General features: G+C 37.8%; 1 protein-coding gene across 3 annotated transcripts in view; it reads right to left on the reverse strand.

The window, feature by feature from the left end:
* Positions 1-19269, reverse strand: part of CNTNAP5 (contactin associated protein family member 5) — an 884141-nt gene that overhangs the window by 727081 nt on the left and 137791 nt on the right. The gene's annotated exons all lie outside the window — the stretch shown is intronic.

Genomic DNA, 19269 nt, shown 5'->3' on the forward strand with positions numbered 1-19269 from the left:
CTGAAGAAGACTCAATTTATACCCTAGCATGGGTGGCAAGGAGCCAAAAATTGAGCAAAATTTCTTAGAAGGAAAAGTGTGTGTCATGAGAACCGTCACTCTGCCATGCTGTGCAACTGTACAGACACCCCCTCTTCAGCGTGGCCTAGGCCTAACCCTGCTAAGCATGGAGGATTAATAAGGCATCCTCAGCGCCATCCACAAGCCTACAGTTTTTGTGTTTGCTCTGCTTCAAACACACCTCTGTCTAGTTAAACAAGAGATGGCATGCAAAGGGGGTCTGAGGATAACTGAAAAGAGCAAGACAGGGCTTCATACCAAGAAACTATTATTGACTTCCAACTCTACCACTTACAGTTTGATAATAAAACATTTACCAAGAGTCTTTTAATGTCAACATTCACCAAGATGCTACAGAAGTTTACAGAAAAATGCAAGAACATGCCATCACCTGATTGGCAGCTTGCAGATTCTACCAATTTGATGTGTTAAGAAGAAATCAAACAAGGTCTCAGAGAGCAGGCTTGTACTAGACTGAATAATACTGATATCATAAGTATCTGTAAGTGGCAGGGAAGTAAATTACGAGCAGTAAACTGTTTGGTAGGAAATCATGTAAAGTTTCCACTGGGATTTGAAGAGTGAAAAGCAGTTTAACAGGAGAACTTTACACATAGATTTCCTTGCCTGTAGATTTGAGTTAACAACAACTGGCTGGAAAATCATGGGTTGTTGATGTGAGATAATGGATGTGAGAAGAATTGGAAAAGTGTAAACACAATGTAAACAATATGGTGTGTGTCTGCAAATGTGCCCTCCCCTGAGACCAAGATAACTGTATTGGCTTTTTAAATCCCTAGGTTTTATCATGATAACACCCATGTCACTGCATGGTCTTCAGGGCACACATTCCTACATGCCCAAAGTAGCATATGTAGACCTTGGTCAGCAAAATCATCTATTTATTCCAAAATAGCCACAGACTTGTGAAAAACGTCAAAAGGCCTAAAGACAGTCTTTCTCCCCAAGCTGTGCCTCTCTGAGTCCTCATACCATAACAAGGTGGTCCACATTCTGAACTCCAACACAGTGCACTCCCACTGCCATGGTGGCTCAAAAGCTGAATCTAGATTGTAAAAACATGTCTCCCAAATTGGCTTCCCTGACTTGTTTCTCTATTGCCACATTGTCCACACTCCACCAGAGTGAGACTGTCACATTTAACACACACACATACAAATAAATGTGCTCGTTTAAAGTTTAATTTTAATCCTGCAATGAATGATTTTTTGTTGGTGTGCATCTCATCTTTCAACACTTGGAATGACTTATACTAAAAAGATATTCACTTTATATCTGAAATAAAATGGTATTTCACCTGAGAACTCTATACCAGAGTGCTTCTCCAAGTGTTAATCTGATCACCCTGCTCCTTTCTTTAACTCATTCCCACCTCCCCCCCAAAAGTCTATGGAGGACATAAAATATGGACCTTTGAGAAGTAGTTCCTTCTCTTCTCACAGAAATACAATTCCAGGATTTCTATAATCCAGCCAATATACATATTTCAGCCCCAAATACGTCTCTGTCATGTTTGTCCTTTCATCTCCGCTTATTCTGCACTCTCCCTCAAATGCTTCCTGAGCCTCCTTCCCCAAACCCCAACGACATCCCCTTTCCTCTTAATAAATGTATAACTTCTGGAATACTCCAATTTCCTGATCTGAGCAGTTTCCCCTTCTATTCTTTGTCATAAAATCTTGGGTATTTTTATATCTTACACCTAATAACCTAACCTGTTATAATAATTAACCTACCTACCTTCCCACCTTGAAAGTGAACATCTGAAGAACAATCTTATCTTTTAACTCTTCCCACTCAGCCTGTGAGAAATTCTCTGTAAATTACACTAAAAATGGGTTTTGAATGAATGTATGGATGAATGAAGTCAACATAATTATAACCTTCTGTTAAAAATTAATTAGAACAAGATAATAATGGAGTTCAATAAAATACATTAACTTTGTTTTATACATTTTCCAAGAGAGAAAGGAATGACTATGATTTACTATTTGATTTGATTGATTGAAGCAATAGATGATAGTTTCTGAAGGGAAGGCATTCAACCCAGCAGAACACAGTGACATAAATTCAATATCAATTGACTCCACATGATTAAAACATATTGAATGTGCATTTCACTTTAATTGTTCATAAGACCTGAATGTATTTCAAAGAAATCTGGGAATTTTTACTATTCATTGAACATAGTCAAGAGATGGTTTTTATGGTCACCATGAAATAATTAGCAGAGACTGTATCTTTTAGAATCGACATTATAAACTGCATCAGAGAAATAAAGAATTTAAAAGCAATCTCTCATTTATAAACACATGTTTTATTCACTCCTTAAAATGTTCACTTATTCTTTCACAAATGGATATTTATTAAATCCTAATCACTACACCCAGTGGTAGGTTTACAGAAATGAATGGTGGTGGAGAAGAAGAATATAAATTCTGTTGTTGTATCGGTAGACTTTTAGGTAGAAGGGATGTCTAAGCCAAAGAGTGAAGGACCAGTACAAATCACAAAATGAATGAGCAAAAATGTGAAAGGTCTTCCATATTGAGAGGTTTATCTGCCATTTCTTTGTTACTTATAAGAATGGCTGACATAAATTCTGTATTTAATATGCATATGTTCCATAACAAGGAAGGTAGAATTTAAGCATAAAAAATTTGGAAATGTAGACATGAACTAACGTGCCTGGTAAGGATCAGACTAGAAGAAAGCTTCTTATTGTAAGGAGAAAAGACAGCACAGTCAGGGTGCTTGACAGGTGTTAAACACATAGGCAAAAAAAAAAAAAGAAATGGAGAAATGTAATACTTTAGAAACAAAAAAATAACTTAAAGGTAAGAACATGAAAGTATTGCTCCCTGGCAGATGCTGGTACTTGAGAAAACATTATAGAAGTTGGGTGGATGCACTTTGAAGTAAGTGACAGATATTTAAGTGAAAATACATGGTCAAAGAAAAAGAGTGATGAGACTCAAGTATTCATTCCTGGATTTGTCATTGATAAACTAATTTCTAGAACTTTGTTGTGCCAAGGACAAAATTCTTCTCTTGACTGATACAAGCTTTATGCTTTCTAGAGACAAAAGAAGCAAAGATTTATGGGTTCTGCATTCAAAGAAATCTGGGGAATCTTGAGTTTTCCGACAACTGCATGAGTTCCAGCAAGTCATCCCACCTTCATGAGTCTCAGTTTTTCATCATCAAATAAAACCAGTAACCAATCCGCATCAGAAATATTTTGAGAATTAAATGAGATACAAAAATGGGCAGAGTATCTGAAGAGACATTTATCCAAAGGATATAGAGACATCTAATTGGAATATGAAAAGATGGTCAACATCATCAATCATTAGGAAAATGCAAATTAAAACCTTATGAGCTATCACCTGACACCTGTCAGAATGTCTATCATCAATAAATAAAAAATGACAAGTGCTGGTGAGAATGTAGAGAAAAGAGAACCCTTGTGCATATTGGTGGGAATGCAGATTGGGTGCAGACACTATGAAAACAGTATATTCTCAAGGTCCATGCATGTTGTCATAAATGGCAATATGTCATCATTTCTTATGGCTGAGTAATATTCTATTGTTTATATGTACCACATCTTCTTTATCTAATCATCTCTCAGAGCAGACTCAGGGATGGAATGGCGAAGTAAGGTAAGGCAAGAAGGAAAATTTTCAGGCCCTTTTGAGTTCCTTTTGGGATGCAGGCAAGAGAAAATGGCAGCAGAGTAGGCAGATGCACAGACTCCCAGCTCACACAACGAAACTGGATTAAAAATTAATTTAGGAACAATCATCATGAAAAATCAACTTTAGACTAAAAGAACAGATCTCAAAAACCAAGGAGCAAAGAAGAATCTACACTGATTTTTGTAGGAAATGCAGGGGTATTGTGGGGGCTCCCCTGTTTCCAGAAGCAAAGGGAGACTGACAGCCCAGAAGGGCTCTCAATACAAGGAGAGAGACCATGAGAAATGGGGGCCCTCAGTCTCAGAACCAGAGACCCAGCCTAGAAATCTAGGGCCTGGAGGAGACAGACAGAAAGCATTGGAGGGGAGAAGAGCAAAGTTCTGTGTGTGGAAAGTGGCAAGATGCCTGAAAGGGACAGAGCAGAAAATATCATTTACAGACACTTGCCTGGGGCCCTGGGGGTGAGGAGGGCTGAGAAGACTGGCTTGTCTTCCAAAAGGAATTGGTGAGAGTGAGACAGATGGTGATGAGCAGAGGAATGCCTGTGATGATCTGAGAAGCTGACTCATCCAGTGCAGAGGTGGCCATAGCTGGGAGAGGGGTTGATCCCTCCACTCAGCACAAACCAAAAGTGTTTCTGGGTGACCAACCTCCAGAAAGCTCTCCAGCTCCAATCAGTGCAAAACACACACCAGAAAGAAGGAAGTAGGGTGGAGGGGGAGTAACTAAGGTCTCCGGGGAGATCTGAGATATACCTCCTCCTACTGAAGCTGAGAAAGCACCCCGTCCCTGAAGAGCAGCTGGTAGAATCAGCCTTCAGATTCTCAGAGGTCACTCCCACCATGTTCCTGGATACAGTTTCAAATAAGCCCCCTGCTGAGATCAGTAAACAAAGTTACCACTGAGTTAAGTAAACTGAAAAAAAAAAACAAATCAAGACCAAGTGTCTGTCAGTGGACGAGTGTATTAAAAAGCTTTGATACATTAAAAAAAATAAAAATAAAAAGCTTTGATACATATATACTATGGAATACTACTCAGCCATAAGAAATGATGATATCGAATCCTTTACAATAACATGGATGGACCTTGATAACATTATACGGAGTGAAATAAGTAAATCAGAAAAAACTAAGAACTATATGAATCCATACATAGATGGGACATATAAATAAGACTCAGAGACATGGACAAGAATGTGATGGTAATGGGGGTGGGAGGATGGGGAGGGGGCGAGGAAGGAGAGAGAGGGGGTGGGGGAGGGGTGGGGCACAACGAAAACCAAATAGAAGGTGACAGAAGAAAGTTTGACTTTGGGTGAGGGGTATGCAACATAATCAAATGTCAAAATAATCTGGAGATGTTTTCTCGGAACATATGTACCCTGATTTATCAATGTCACTGCATTAAAATTAATAATAATAAAAAAAGACTTCAAAGCAGCTGTACTACATAAGCAGACCATAACTGGAAAAAGCCTGCAAACCACACACAGAAACAATGAGAAGATAAAGAAACTTAAGTCATATGCTTCAACAAGACAAATCCTCAGAAAAAGATCTGGATGAAATGAAAGTAATCAAATTCCTGGATGCAGAGTATAAAATTATGATTTTTAGGATGATTAAAAATCTCAAAGCTACAATGTATGGACTTAATGAACACCTCAATAAAAAATTGTAAGCATGAAAAAGGACATGAAAATCATAAAGAAGAACCAGACTGAAATGACAAACACAATATTAGAAATAAAGACAACACTTGAAGGAATTAAAAGCAGGCTATATGAAGCAGAGGATTGAATCAGCGAATTAAAGGACAAGTAAGTGAAAGCACAAAAGAAGAACAGCAAAACAAAAAGAGAATCAAAAAGTCTGAGAAAACTTTAAGAGAGCTCTGTGACAACATGAAGAGAAACAATATTTGTATAATAGTGGTTCCTGAAGAAGAAAAGAAAGAGCAAGAAATAAAGAACTTGACTGAAGAAATTATAGCTGAAAATTTCCCTAAATTGTTGCAGGAAAGGGTCATAAAGGTTCAAGAAGCAGAGAAAATCTCATTAAAAAAGAACTCAAAGAGAGTCACACCAAGACACAGCATAATCAATTACCAAAGTAAGAGATAAAGAAAGAATACTAAAAGCTGTAAGAGAAAAACAGTTAATCACATACAAAGGAACCCCTATAAGGTGACATCCAAATTTTCAACAGAAACGCTTGATGACAGAAGAGAATGGTAAAAAAAAATATTCAAAGTAATGAAGAACAAGAACCTACAACCAAGACTCCTTTATCCAGCTAGACTATCATTAAAAATTGAAGGAGAGGCCCTGGCTAGTTGGCTCCGCAGTAGAGCATCGGCCTGGCATGTGGGGGACCCAGGTTCGATTCCCAGCCAGGGCACACAGGAGAAGTGCCCATCTGCTTCTCCACCCCTCCCTCTCTCCTTCCTCTCTGTCTCTCTCTTCCCTTCCTGCAGCCGAGGCTCCATTGGAGCAGAGATGGCCCGGGCACTGGGGATGGCTCCTTGGCCTCTGCCCCAGGCGCTAGAGTGGCTCTGGTCACAACAGAGTGATGCCCCGGAGGGGCAGAGCATCGCCCCCTGGTGGACAGAGCATCGCCCCTGGTGGCCGTGCCGGGTGGATCCCGGTTGGGAGCATGCGGGAGTCTGTCTGACTGTCTCTTCCCGTTTCCAGCTTCAGAAAAAAAAAAATTGAAGGAGAAATAAAAAGCTTCCTAGACAAAATAAAAACTCAAGGAATTTATCTCAACCAAACCAATGCTGAAAGAAATGTTAAGGGGCCTGCTGTAGACAGAACAAAGTGTAGGGGGGAAATCTAGTAAAAGAGGAATGTAGTTTTAAAGAAAAAAATAGCAATAAACAACTACATAACAATAATAACCTTAAATGTGAATGGATTAAATGCTCCAATCAAAAGACATAGGGTAGCTGAATGGATAAGAAAACAAGACCTGTACATATGCTGTCTACAGAAGACCCACCTCAAAATAAAAGATACACATAAACTGAAAGTAAAAGAATGGAAAAAAATATTTCATGCAAATGGAAATGAAAAAAATCTGGAGTAGTGTGGGTAAAATAAGTTTATAAATATGAAATATATGTTTGCTTACTTATAGTTTGCATTGGGTGTGGGGGACAGGCTGTAAGCAGGTAGGGTCCTTATAACCTAAAACTTAGTTTTAAGACTAAGCTTTTCCACACACCCTTGATGATTGCATGCTGGGGGGTGGTGAACTCCCATGAGGAATCCCATTTTGCCTCAGATAAATGACTTTGTATCAGAGACTTCCTTGTTTGTATATTGGATTAAAGGTTTTGATTTCTACACTATAAAATGGGGCAGAAGAGCCCATGCTGGAAGAGAGCAGAGGAAGGCCATGTGGAGGAGAGGAGAGGCAGCCAAGGTGGTGGAGTGCTGAAGGAGAAGCCAGTTAGTGCAGACAGGAGATGGGGAACAGAGGTGAATAAGGCTGGTAAGGTAGAACCTTTGATTCTAGGAAAATCGGATAAGTCAGTGGCTTTGGGAGCCCAGAATGGAAAGGGAAGTGTTTTCTCACTATGAATATTTCTTGCCCGCTAGGTGCAAGCTAGGATTAAAGGTAATGGCCCACCAGTTCTTGGCTCTGTTGTTTCATTACCATCTGTCTGAATCAAATGTGAACCTGCACAGGCCAGGTGGCTGTGATGGTGGCTGCGGCTACTGGCTTTACAGGTAGCAATACTTATATCTGACATAACAGACTTTAAAACAAAGACTATAATAAGGGATAAAAAAAAGGTCATTACATAATGATAAAGAGAGCAAACCAACAGGAGCATATAATCATTATAAATATCTATGCACCTAATATAGGAGCACCTAAATATATAAAGCAGACTTTGATGGACATAAAGGGCAAGATCAACAGCAATACTATAATGGTAGGGGCCTCCAATACCCCACTAACCTCACTGGATAGATCCTCAAGAATGAAAATTAACAAAGAATCAACAGATTTAAGGGACACACTAGATCAACTGGACTTAATAGATATCTTCAGAACCTTTTACCCTAAAGTACCAGAATTTACATTCTTTTCAAGTGTACATGGTACATTCTCTAAGATAGACCACATATTAAGGCATAAAACTAGTCTCAACATATTTAAGAAGATTTAAATCATATCAAGCATCTTCTCTGACCAAAATGGCATAAAACTAGAAATCAACTAAAATAGAAAAAATAAAAAATACTCAAACACTTGGAAATTAAAAAGCATGTTATTAAATAACAAATAGGTCAGCAATGAGATTAAGGAAGAAATAAAAAATTTTCTTAAAACAAATGAAAACTAGCATACAATAACTCCAAATCTGTGGGACACAGCAAAAGCAGTTCTGAGAGGGACATTAATAGCATTACAGGCATTCCTTAAGAAGCTAGAAAAATCTCAAATAAACAACTATACCCTGTAACTAAAAGAACTAGAAAAAGAAGAGCAAGTAAAGCCTAGAGGATGTAGAAGGAAGAAAATAATAAAGATCAGAGGGAAAATAAATGACATAGAGACTAAGAAAACAATACAGAGAATCAATGAAACCAAGAGCTGGTTCATTGAAAAGGTAAACAAGACTGATGAACCCTTAGCCAGACTTACCAAGAAAATAGAAAAAGGACTCTAATAAATAAAATTAGAAATGAGGGTGGAGAAGTAACAAGGTACACATCAGAAATACAAAGGGTTGCAGTAAATTACTATGAAGAAATGTATGATAAAAAATTAGACAACCTAGGTGAAATGGATAAATTCCTTAAAAAATATAATCTTTCAAAAATCAATCTGGAGGAATCAGAAAACCTAAATACACTGATTACAAAAAATGAGATCAAAACAGTTTTCAAAGAACTCCCAACAAACAAAAGCCCTGGCCCTGATGGCTTCACAGGTGAATTCAACCAAACATTCAAAGAAGAACTAACTCCTATCCTTCTCAAGCTATTTCAAAGAATTCAAGAGGAGGAAAACTTCCAAGCTCTTTTTATAAGGCGAACATAATTCTGATTCCAAAACCAGGCAAAGACAACACAAAGAAAGAAAATTATAGGCCAATATCCCTGATGAATATAGTTGCTAAAATCCTCAACAAAATATTAGCAAACCAGATCCAGCATATATATAAAAAAATTCGTACATTATGATCAAGTGAAATTTACTCTGGGGAGGCAAGACTGGTACAATAGTCGCAAATCAATCAATGTGATTCATCACATAAACAAAAGGAAGGAGAAAAACCACATGATATTATCAATAGGTGCAGAAAAAGCATTTGATAAAATCCAGCACCCATTTATGATCAAAACTCTCAGCAAAGTGGGAATACAGGGAACATATTTCAACATGATAGAGGCCATCTATGACAAACCCACAGCCAGCATCATACTTAATAGACAAAAGTTAAAAGCAATTCCCTTAAGATCAGTAACAAGGCAGGGATGCCCCCTTTCACCACTGTTATTCAACATAGTTCTGGAAGTCCTAGCCACAGCAATCAGAGAAGAAGAAATAAAAGGCATCCAAATTGGAAAAGAAGAAGCAAAACTATCATTTGCTGATGATATGATACTGTACATAGAAAACTCTAAATTCACAGTCAAAAAACTACAGGACCTGATAGTGAATAATGAATTCATTATTCATTCACAGATAAATGAATATCATTCACAGAAAAATGAATATCATTCAGAGATAAATGAATTCAGCAAGGTGGTAGGATATAAAATTAACACTCAGAAATCAGAGGCATTTTTATACACCAACAATGATCTGTCTGAAAGAGAAGTTAAGAAAACAATCCCCTTTACTATTGCAACAAAAACAATAATAAAGTACCTAGGAGTAAATTTAACCAAGGAAGTTAAAGAGTTGTACTCGGAAAATTATAAAACATTCATAAAAAAATCAAGGAAGATACAAACAAGTGGAAGCATATACCACGTTCATGGTTAGGAAGAATAAACATCATTAAAATCTCCATATTATTCAAAGCAGTTTATAAAATCAATGCAAGTCCTATTAAAATACCAATGACATACTTCAAAGATATAAAACAAATATTCCAAAAATTCATATGGAACCAAAATTAACAAGAATAGCCTCAGCAATCTTGAAAAAGAAAAATAAAGTGGGTGGTATCACACTTCCAGATGTCAAGTTATACTACAAGGCAAGGTACTCAAAACAGCCTGGTACTGGCATAAGAACAGGCATATAGATCAATGAAACCGAACAGAGAACCCAGAAATAAGTCCATTCCTTTATGGACAATTGATATTTGACAAAGGAGGTAAGAGCATACATTGGAGTCAAGACAGCCTCTTTAACAAATGGTGTTGGGAAAAATGAACAGCTACCTGCAAAAAAATAAAACTAGACCACTAACTTAAACCATTCACAAAAATAAACTCAAAATGTATAAAAGACTTAAATGTAAGTGATGAAACCATAAGCACCTTAGAAGAAAACATAGGCAGTATGTTTTCTTCTCCGACATCTCTCGTAGCAACATGTTTGCTGTTTTAACTCCACGGGCAAGTGAAATAAAGGACAGAATATACAAATGGGACTATATCAAACTAAAAAGCTTTTGCACAGCTAAAGACAATATAAACAAAATAAAAAGGCAAACTATACAATGGGAGAACATATTCAACAATACGTCTATAAGGGGTTAATAACCAAAATTTTTAAAGAACTTGTAAAACTCAACATCAGGAAGATAAATAATCCAGGCAAAAACTAGGCAAAAGAAATGAATAGACACTTCTCCAAAGAGGACATACAGATGGCCAATAGTCAGATGAAAAAATACTCAACATCACTAATCATTAGAGAAATACAAATTAAAACTACAATGAGATATCACCTCACACCAGTCAGAATAGCGCTCAACAACAAAACAACACAGAATAAGTGCTGGTGAGGATGTGAAGAAAAGGGAACCCTCCTGTACTGCTGGTGGGAATGCAGACTGGTGTTGCCACTGTGGAAAACAGTATGGAGATTCCTCAAAAAATTAAAAATCAAACTGCCTTTTGACCCAGCTATCCCACTTTTAGGAATATATCCCAAGAACACCATATCCAATCCTCTATCGAAGGACACTTTAGTGATAATATTATAATGAGTGAAATAAGTAAATGAGAAAAAACTTGGAAAATAAATTCACACATAGCTGGAATATAAAACTGAGGTGTATGGGTATAGAGAAAAGTAAAATGGTTACCAGAGGGAGAGGGTAGGGGGATGGGAATTAAAAAAGGATAAATATATGGTGATGGAAAATGATCTGACTTTGGGTAGTGTGTATACAACATAATCAACAAGTTCAAATGTTATAGAAATGTTACCTGAAACCTATGTACTCTTATTGATCAATGTTATCCCTTTAAATGTAATTTTCTAAATAAAAGTAAAAAAAAAAAGATTATTTGCAGAAGAAATTTTATTTATAAAGGCTTAATCTTAAAATACTTTCTCTAAAATACAGATGATTTTATCTATATATATCAAGATAAAACTATACTTATCTCTTTGAATGACTTTCTCCTGTCCCATAGCCAACTTCGAATCTGAAAACATCTTAAAGCTAAGAATAGCTACTGTTTAAATCAAGAACGAAAGGATAGAAGAAATAATTCTATTATATTTATTAACTATAGGTTAACCAGTATTAACTACTATCAGTGAATACATAATTAGTTAATAACTAATACTATTGTCATCATCATATATATGTTGACATTTTATGAATGTATAGTGTTTTTTAGAGTACATTAAAAATCTTATTTGATCTTTACCACAAATCTGCGAAATAGGCAAGAGATATATGACTTTCACTAGATCACATAGGAGAAAGAAACTTGTCCAAATAAATACAGACAGCAAAGCTCAGAACCAGGGCTGGAATTAAGACCTCTCCCACTTTCTCCAGAATGCTTTTCATGTAATTCTCTGGATATCTTCCCCTACCTGACCTGTTTTCTAGATCAAAGAGCTGCATTGCTTTTGGAACAAAATATATTGGGAGATAAGTATTAGATAGCTGGAAGCAAAGAACAAGAGAATGAAGAAAAATAAATAAATCTGGTTATAGACATATAAATAACATATTGATAGCATATTGTTTTGATGCTTAATATACTAAATGAAATCCTATATTACCAAAGCTTGATTAAGTATAAGGGTAGGAATTCCCACATAATATAATTTTGACTTAGAAATAATCACAGCCTGACCTGTGGTAATGCAATGGACAGAGTGCATAACTGAAATGCTGAGGTTGTCAGTTCGAAACCATGGGCTTACCCAATTAAGGCACATAAGACAAGCAATCAATGAACAGCTAGAGTGAAGCAAGTACTTTTTGTTCCCACCTCCCCACTCTGTAAAATCAGTAAATAAAAATCTTAAAAAAAAGGAAAGAAAAAGAATGATTACTCTTAAGAACATAGAAATTCTTATACACTTTATTTTTACTCATTCTATAATTATTCAATAAACTCCTGAAGCAAGGTACTATAATAATGGCTATGGCTATTTAAGGACACATCAAGGGTTTCATAAGAGAAATGATATTATATATAAAATGTAATTTAAACAGGAAACTAATATATACATTAAATGAATGTATCAGTCTAAAAAACAGACCTTGAAAGGTGGAAATGCCTGCCTCTCCTGAGACTTCCCTGCAGTTTCTCACAGTGTCCCTGGGTCTCTGTCCCAGCTCTTCCCCAGGCTCCACACACTGAATGTGGAGGGAGGCACAAAGATGAACCCACTGGCTCATCCTCAGAGAGCTACAGGCGGAAATGAGCTGCAGACGAAGGTGTTTCCTGTCACTCACAGAGCAAAGCTTGAATTAGCAGAGAGATGGTTTTCATTTTCTAAAATCCAGAGATGAGAAATTGAAATATTTTCCACTGTAAGTGTTCTTGTAACATATTGCCAAACAGTATAACAAGAAAACAAATCTTGAGGCATTCTGAATGAAGTAACAATGGGCCAGAGAGTGAGAGGAAAAGACAGAGCAGTGAGCCTGAATGTGTGCTGATGTCAGGATCAACATCTAGGTAGCCTCTAGCCAACAGCTCGATGCCCCTGCATCCTTCACTTGCGTGACATTCAGACTGATGTCTGTGCCAATCAAAATTGGTAAGGATTTCTTCCTTACAGACTCAACTCCTCTTAAAGCACTCCCCGATTTTCTTATCCCACCCTCCCTTTCATGTAGCCAATGCAAAAGTTTCAACACAAATTACATCTTTCTTCCCCACAAACAAAAATTATAAAAGCATTCCTATTTTTATTCTGCCCTAACATTATTCTCAGTTAAACATTTCTTTCAGAAAAACTTTTGGCCATAAAAGTTTTTGTGTAAAAAATATCATAATTCTTGCCTGGCCACCTGGTGGCACAATGGATAGAGTGTTGATCTGAAATGCTGAGGACCCAGGTTTGAAACCTTAAGGTCACCACCTGAGCACAGGCTCATTGGCTTGAGCGTGGGTTCATCAGTGTGAATGTGGGATCATAGACATGAACTTATTGTCACTGGCTTGAGTTCAAAGGTCACTGGCTTGAAGTCCAAGGTCACTGGCCTGAGCAGGGGTTATTGGCTCAGCTGGAGCCCCTCTCCCTCAGTCAAGGTGCATATGAGAAAGCAATCAATGAACAACAAAGATGTCAAACATATGAGTTGATGCTTCTCATCTTTCTCCCTTCTTGTCTGTCCCAATCTCCCTCACTCTTCAGCTAAATAAAAAAATATCATAAATCTTTTTTTGTGTGTGTGTGTGGGTGACAGAGACAGAGAGAAAGACAGAGAGAAGACAAACAGACAGGAAAGGAGAGAGATGAGAAACATCCATTCTTCTTTGTGGCTCCTTAATCTCCTTAGTTGTTCACTGATTGCTTTCTCATATGTGCCTTGACCAGGGGGCTACAGCAGAGTGACTGATCCCTTGCTCAAGCCAGTGAACTTGGGCTCAAGCCAGCAACCTTGAGCTTCAAACCAGTGACCTTTGGGCTCAAGCCAACAACCATGAAGCCAGCAATCCTGGGCTCAAGCCGGTGCACCTGTGCTCAAGCAGGATGAACCTGCACTCAAGCTGGCGACCTTGGGGTTTCGAACCTGGACCTTCCATGTCCCAGTCTGATGCTCTATCCACTGTACCACAGCCTGGTCAGGCAAGTATCAAAATTCTAAAATGATTTTTATCAATTGTTGAAATTTTTTGAATTTACATAAAATTTATATCAAAATATTTCTAAGCCTCCCATTTTATTTTCAATTTGTACAGAAGTAGGCTTTCAGATTCTGCCCATGAGAGGATTAGAGGGCAATAACTGGGACTTATTACTGAATACTTGCTTTTTCTCCATCTTTCTTCATCTTTAGGGTCACATTGCAAACAGGGAACAGCCAATATTTATTTTTCTAATTGTACTGAATACTTTGAAGGAAAATAACAGGGTCTGAAAGCATACATAAAATATTAAGTCTAATATTACCAATGTGAATAAAAAGAAGAGAAATTAATTGATGGTACAAAATGATCTATTTCAAATTTCTATTAAACTCTTCCAGATAACCAGCAGAAAATAGACCCTCGAGAATTCTATCTGATGTTGGCCTAAAATCTTTGCTTCTTCATCATTTACAGGAAATTGATTTTCTGTAATGGCATTCATCTCTGTTCTGCAGGCTCTTTGAAGTCTTGTCAGAGGCCATTGCGCATTTTCATGCCATTGTTTTTTAAACTATCAGAATCCTCTTTCATGAAATTAATTGTGGAAGAAGAGACCAAAAGCCAGACATTTTTGTTCATATTTGCAATCTTAATGTTTCTCAAAAAATTTCGTTTCTTCTCTTTCACTTACTGTAGAATCATTCAAATTACATTGATGTGAGCGGGGAAGTACCAGAGGTTTATTTGTTTGACATCTTCCCTGGTTTTTTTTTTTTTTTTTTGTATTTTTCCAAAGCTGGAAACGGGGAGAGACAGACAGACTCCAGCATGCGCCCGACCGGGATCCACCAGGCACGCCCACCAGGGGCGACGCTTGCCCACCAGGGGGCGATGCTCTGCCCCTCTGGGGTGTCGCTCTGTTGCAACCAGAGCCACTCTAGCGCCTGGGGCAGAGGCCAAGGAGCCATCCCCAGCGCCCGGGCTATCTTTGCTGCAATGGAGCCTCGGCTGCAGGAGAGAAAGAGAGAGACAGAGAGGAAGGAGAGGGGGAGGGGTGGAGAAGCAGATGGGCACTTCTCCTGTGTGCCCTGGCCGGGAATCGAACCCGGGATTTCTGCACGCCAGGCCGACGCTCTGCTACTGAGCCAACCGGCCAGGGCCAGACATCTTCCCTGTTTTTGATGAAAATAAGTGTGTAGTCTGTAATAATCTTGCCCTACCCCTGGGAAGCAGAAATAAGCAATTTGACAGCAGCATAGAATACAGGAATGGAGCCAACTCTCGAAATCTAAAATTCAAAGCTATCGGGAATGCATCAATGTCCACGTAATTCTGCTAAAGCCACAAGTTTGCATTTTATCAGTTGGAAGTTAGAAGTATTTTGCATTTGTTTTTTTGAGTTTATTAAAACAAAAGTTCCCCTTTCATTCATGATACTTGCAGACTGACCTTTCATAAATTAAAGGAAGCATCTAGTAAAGCCAGGGCTGGAGCATCTGTGAGGGGACAGGAAAGGAGTGAAAGAGGAACTAATTTAGACATGATATTTCTTGAAAGAGCTTTGAAATTCTTTTCAAACATATATTTTTTTCTTATTTAAACAACTGCCTCTGACATCTATTTACAAGTTATTTCAATCCTATGATAAGGAGCAAACTACCAAAAGTCTAAAAAAAGGGGGGAACCTTAAAAGTCTGCCTTAATCTCATGAGTTAAACACACAGACACATACACACACAAGCAAACAACTACCTCCACCGCTACCATCATAACAACAAAAACATTTCAAGCCTTAAAAGGGAGAATGAGTATTGTGTCTGGGGGACTGAGACCAAAGTGGACTGGATGGTCTTAGTGGAATACAAACTAGATAGTAGAATACAAGGACATATTAAAACAGTAACACTAAATAAGATGTAAGAGTAACTATAGGATATCTCAGTATGTAGTAAATAAATACCCATTAGTAACCCAGTTTTTCTTTGTCAGATTAGTCATATTTTAGTGAGAGCGCTTAATCTAGTCTGTTGTCCCAGAAACTGAATGATAATATCAAGAACATGGATAAGTTCTAATGGCAAGCAACACTCATATTTATTTATTTATTGTGACAGAGACAGAGAGAGGGACAGATAGGGACAGACAGACAGGAAGGAGAGAGATGTGAAGCATCAATTCTTTGTTGCAGCTCCTTAGTCTCCTTACTTGTTCATTGATTGCTTTCTCATATGTGCTTTGACTGAGGGTTGGGGAGCTACAGCAGAGCAAGTGACCCCTTGCTCAAGCCAGTGACCTTGGGGTCATGTCTATGATCCCATGCTCAAGCCAGGACCCCACGCTCAAGCTGGTGAGCCTGCATTTAAGCCAACGGCCTTGAGGTTTTGAACCCAGGTTCTCTAAGTCCCAGTCTGATGCTCTATCCACTGCTTCACCACCTCATTAGAGCCACTTCAAAAAGCCTGCAGAACAGACATGATTTCCATCACAGAAAATCAATTTCCTGTAAATGATGAAGAAGCAAAGATTTTAGGCCAACATCAGATAGGATTCTCGAGGGTCTATTTTCTGCTTGTTTTCTGGAAGAGCTCAATAGAAATTTGAAATAGATCATTTTGTACCATCAATTAATTTCTCTTCTTTTTATTCACATTGGTAATATTAGACTTAATATTTATGTATGCTTTCAGACCCTGTTATTTTCCTTCAAAGTATTCAGTACAATTAGAAAAATAAATATTGGCTGTTCCCTGTTTGCAGTGTGATCCTACAGATGAAGAAAGATGAAGAAAAGGCAAGTGTTCAGTAATAAGTCCCAGTTATTGCCCTCTAATCCTCTCATGGGCAGAATCTGAAAGCCTACTTCTGTACAAATTGAAAATAAAATGGGAGGCTTAGAAATATTTTGATATAAATTTTATGTAAATTCAAAAAATTTCAACAATTGATAAAAATCATTTTAGAATTTTGATACTTGCCTGACCAGGCTGTGGTACAGTGGATAGAGCATCAGACTGGGACATGGAAGGTCCAGGTTTGAAACCCCAAGGTTGCCAGCTTGAGTGCAGGCTCATCATGCTTGAGCCCAGGATTGCTGGCTTGAGTGTGGGATCATTGACGTGACCGCATGGTTGTTGGCTTGAGCCCAAAGGTCACTGGTTTGAAGCTCAAGGTAGCTGGCTTGAGCCCAAGGTTGTTGGCTTGAACAAGGGATCACTCACTCTGTTGTAGCCTCCTTGTCAAGGCACATATGAGAAAGTAATCAATGAACACCGGTCAGGCAGAGCAACACTCATTTTAAAAATAAATAGAATAATCAGATACTGAGAATAATAACTGAGTTTATTTTACAACAAAAAATAATCAGAGTTTTGTGAAGGTGTTAACTTTTATATATACAATAGGTTCAATTAGAAAGAAAGCAATAATTAAGGAAACATAGTTGCTTAGTATACCCAATAACCCAGGTGTGACAGGAATGGATGCCGAAAAATAGGAGTGACAAAGAAAAGGTAAATTATTAATACTGGTATAAATAAAAAGGCCAATATAGAAAGTTATAGGGTTTTAGTCCGATCATTGGAGAGCAAGACAGTGTTCCCCAGTAGCTCTCCTTGTTATAAGGTTCTAAGGGAGTGTGTATTCGTGTGGATGTGTGTGCACCTGCATGCACACAGGAGTACATAGCTACTGCATGCCAGGCACAGTTCATACACCCATATATCTACTCCTCTCAATTGCTAAAATAAATATGGTTTGCCCATTCCTTTACATAAAAGGAAAAAATTATGTACAGCAAGGGAGAAGTGACTACAATTACACATGTTTCATGGGAAAGAGGCAGGTTTGGGTCCAGAGCTGTGACTTCAGAGCCTCTATTTTCTCATCATACTCTCTTGAGAGAGGAATCAGCAGAACTTCCAGAAGAAAATACCTGCCTTCTGTCCCCCTAAATGTGAGTATTGCCTGGCTTACAAGCCACAAAACCCTATGAAGAAGACTTTTTTCAGAGCTCCAAGCTTTCTACTTTGAGTTATTTCATCTTTAGGCTCAATAACTGGTACTTCTTTTTCCTTCACTCAGCCAAACAAATTAAATCATGTCTCCCAATAATGAGGTGTGAAACAAGGGTAGTGTTTCTCACTCAATGGTCTTATGCTGTTTCCGGAAACTGAAGCCTATGCAAGTATATGCTGACAGGTGCAGTCATTTCGTTAGACCAGGGATGTGGACAACACCGAATGATCAGAAAGAAGAGAGAGATTCTAGTAAGAAAACAGGAAGAACACAGCAAACTTGCCAGTGGACACAGTATTTCTAGCCATAAGGGCTGTCACATTAGTGTGCAAATTTTCACTGTTAAATTAAAAGTATTTTCAAATCACAAACATCCAGTTACAAAGTAAGTTCTGGAGATGTATATAGTCAGGGACTACCCTCTATAATACTGTAGGAACTGTGTGTGCTGAGGCATGTTTACTAGGTTTACACTGCTGACCCTATCGTAAGGTATACTGTAATAAAATTAATAAAACGCATTTTAAATCATAGTTTGAAGATCATTTAATGACATGAAGATGCTCACAATATGAGGTAAAGAGTAAAAAATTCAGGACACGAACTTCTAGAAAGTAAGCTTCCATACACAGACAATATGCCTATAATGATATTTGGTTCTCATTTCTGTGATTCATATACATGTGTATATTTCTTTAACAATTGGTATATATGTGTAGGGAGAGCGAGAAAATGAGAGAAAACATTTAAAAATAGCAAAATAAAGGCCATGATCTCAAAATGTTAAGTTATTACTCAACAATTCAATTACAGGTGTTTCATATTTTTTTATATTTTTAATTTATAATTATGTTCATCCCAGTATTCTTGCCTTCCAATGACTCTATGTGTGCAGTCAGCAGCTGTCATCAGAAGCCTTTCACTGTTTTCATGTCTGGAAAAAGCTCAAATTAGCCGTGCGTTGAAAGTTTCTGGTGACTCGTTATGTGACTCTCCCAATGGTCAAAAACTATTCAAACAGTAATTCTGCAGCTGGAATATCAGGGTACCATAGTTGGTGCATCCAGTAGATAACCTAAACTAAACTTCATTCCCTTTACCTGATTTTTCTCAAGGAGAAGAGGTTATTTCAGGCCAGTGGGCAAAAGAAGAGAGAGCATTTGTGTAGGGCAGCAGAGCCAATAGGACATCTGAAATTACTTGGTGAAAGCCAACATTTTA

The sequence above is a fragment of the Saccopteryx bilineata genome, chromosome 5 (assembly GCF_036850765.1).
Source record: "Saccopteryx bilineata isolate mSacBil1 chromosome 5, mSacBil1_pri_phased_curated, whole genome shotgun sequence".
Lineage (NCBI taxonomy): Eukaryota > Metazoa > Chordata > Mammalia > Chiroptera > Emballonuridae > Saccopteryx > Saccopteryx bilineata.